The following is a 3,161-nucleotide window of genomic DNA, read 5'->3' as shown; positions in this document are numbered from 1 at the left end:
AAATGAACCTAAGAGATCGTCCCAAGATATCTGAGCCGTGGCTGCCAAACTTGAAGGAAGAGTTCCTCTTTGTCTGAAACCATACAGTGTAAACGGTCCTTGACCATAATCCAATTCAGTTTAGTCTTAACGAGATGAAGAGGAATCACAGGGCTTTTCCAGGATGTAGCTATAGCAATTTTGGGTGCCAGGAAAAGAAAGGATACAAATTTATGAGAGGCTTTAGACCAAGGGTCTCAAGCACGCGGCCCCTGGGGCTGTCATCTGCGGCCCGCGGGACACAGAGCCGCTAGTATCGGCTCTGCTCCGAGACTCTGGAATTCCCTGACATCGCTGTCCACATATGAACAGCGTTGTCTGGGGCTTCCCCAGAGTGGAGTCCCGGGCAGGCTCTGCTCTGGGACTCTGTGGAATTCCCTGACATCGCTGCCCATATATGGACAGTGTGTCAGGGTCTTCCCCAGAGCGGAGCAGAGCGCTGGTGTCGGCTCTGCTCCTGGACTCTGTGGAATTCCCTGACATCGCTGTCCACATATGATCAGCGATGTCTGGGGCTTCCCCAGAGCCGGAGTCCCGGGCAGAGCGCTAGTGTCGGCTCTGCTCCGGGACTCTGTGGAATTCCCTGACATCGCTGCCCATATGTGGACAGTGTGTCAGGGTCTTCCCCAGAGCGGAGTCCCGGGCAGAGCGCTAGTATAGGCTCTGCTCCGGGACGCTGCGGAATTCCCTGACATATCTGCCCATATATGGACAGTGTGTCAGGGTCTTCCCCAGAGCGGAGTCCCGGGCAGAGCGCTAGTATCGGCTCTGCTCCGGGACTCTGTGGAATTTACTGACATCGCTGCCCATATATGGACAGTGTGTCAGGGTCTTCCCCAGAGCGGAGTCCCGGGCAGAGCGCTAGTATAGGCTCTGCTCCGGGACGCTGCGGAATTCCCTGACATATCTGCCCATATATGGACAGTGTGTCAGGGTCTTCCCCAGAGCGGAGTCCCGGGCAGAGCGCTAGTATCGGGGAAGCCTCTGGCATCGCTGTCCATACATCGACAATGATGTCAGGGGCTTCCCCAGAACAGGAGTCCCAGTGATGTCAGGACCACAGCTGGAGTCCCAGGAAGAGCCTACTAGCGCTCTGCCTGTGACTCCAGCTCTGGGGTTGCCCCTGACATCTCTGTCCATATATGGACAGTGATGTCAGGAGCAGAGCTGGAATCCCAGGCAGTGTCAGAAGCGGCTCTGCTCCGGGACTCCAGCTCTGCGCAAGCCCTTGACATCACTGTGGCAGCATCTGCAGAGGGCACTGTGGCAGCATCTACAGAGGGCACTGTGGCAGAATGTACAGAGGGCACTGTGGCAGCCTCTACAGAGGGCACTGTGACAGCCTCTACAGAGGGCACTGTGGCAGCCTCTACAGAGGGCACTGTGGCAGCCTCTACAGAGGGCACTGTGGCAGCCTCTACAGAGAGCACTGTGGCAGCCTCTACAGAGGGCACTGTGACATTATCTACAAGTGGGTGTGTGGCAGTATCTGAAGAGGACACTGGTATTATCTAGGGGTGTGTTGCATTATCTACAGAGGGCACTGTGGCCTTATCTACAGAGGGCACTGTGGCCTTATCTACAGAGGGCACTGTGGCCTTATCTACAGAGGGCACTGTGGCCCTATCTACAGAGGGCACTGTGGCCTTATCTACAGAGGGCACTGTGGCCTTATCTACAGAGGGCACTTTGGCCTTATCTACAGAGGGCACTGTGGCCTTATCTAGGGGTGTGTTGCATTATCTACAGAGGGCACTGCGGCAGCATCCACAGAGGGCACTGCGGCAGCATCCACAGAGGGCACTGCGGCAGCATCCACAGTGGGCACGGCGGCAGCATCCACCGAGGGCACTGCGGCACTATCTAAATAGGGGCTGCCCAATCTTGACATGTGTGCTAACTGAGCCACCTGACTGCATTTAGCGACACTTAAACTGGAAAGCTGGATTGTTGAAATAAGCACGTGGAGAAATATCTCAAATTTTAAACCTAGCGCTATTATTATAGTAATGTAGTGTTATAGTAGTTCAAATAACTAATTGATTAACAATAATTTTGTATTGTATCAAATTTGAAAGTAATGCGGCCCGTCAACTTCCCATTTTTTCTATATGCGGCCCACTTACCCGGCCGAGTTTGAGACCCCTGCTTTAGACAGTCCAGGGACGGTCTCATTAAGTAATGCCTGTGACGGGGACAATTTCAAGTTAATCTGAGTTATAGAATATAGCAACCCCACCATACATGCAGAGGGTCTCCCACACATCCACAATGTCTGAAGCAAGAAGACGGGGTATAAGGGAACATCTTGGCCAGTCTAGAGGGAACTAAATACCATCGTAAAAATACTTTATAATAATTCAACCAGCGAAGTGTTAATGGACATTTTCGCAGTACGTTCTGCCATAACTTGCCATTCCCTAACAGTAAAGGATGTGTGTAAGTCCCTCTCCCACCTAGACATATATGTCAGCTTGTCCGATGGAGAAACCAAAAATGAGTAAATAGTAGACAATATATGATGACCACTAGAAGTATTCAAACATAAATTCTCAAATAGTAAAGTATTCTGCACTTCCGAAGGAGGTTTAAATGAGGACATGAAATGGTAAATCTGGTGAAAACGAAAAATCTCAGAGTCCGGCATGTGGTGGATGGACTGGTAAAAATAACATGGTCCAATTCGGTATAGATTTTTATCCAGCCACTATTGAAACACTGACCGTTACATTCCAGGAGCAAAAAAAGGGTTAGCAAATAATCTGGCTGCAGGTGTGTGCACAGAGCAGAGCCGGAACCTATGACTCAATTTATCCCGCAGCTCCAAGGAACAAGAGAGGAGTGGACACAACACAGGTGGTCTGTGCTTGGGCTTCAGCCATAACAACTGATCTACAGGAACATAGGAGTAGCTGCCTGTTCTATGGAAATCCAACGTGTTTGGTTACTTATACTGTGGAGTGAGACTAAAGGTGTCAAACGAGCAGCGTAGTAGTATTTAGTGAGTATCGGTAAATCTAAATCCCTGGTTGTTTTAGGAGCATATAGAGTACTTTGTGGAACTCTACATCTTTTAGGACCCCAAATGAAGGACAATATAAGCCTTTGAAGGTCTTTTAAAT

The sequence above is a fragment of the Rhinoderma darwinii genome, chromosome 5 (genome assembly GCF_050947455.1).
Source record: "Rhinoderma darwinii isolate aRhiDar2 chromosome 5, aRhiDar2.hap1, whole genome shotgun sequence".
Classification (NCBI taxonomy): Eukaryota; Metazoa; Chordata; class Amphibia; order Anura; family Rhinodermatidae; genus Rhinoderma; species Rhinoderma darwinii.
Note: the sequence above shows the minus strand (reverse complement) of the source record.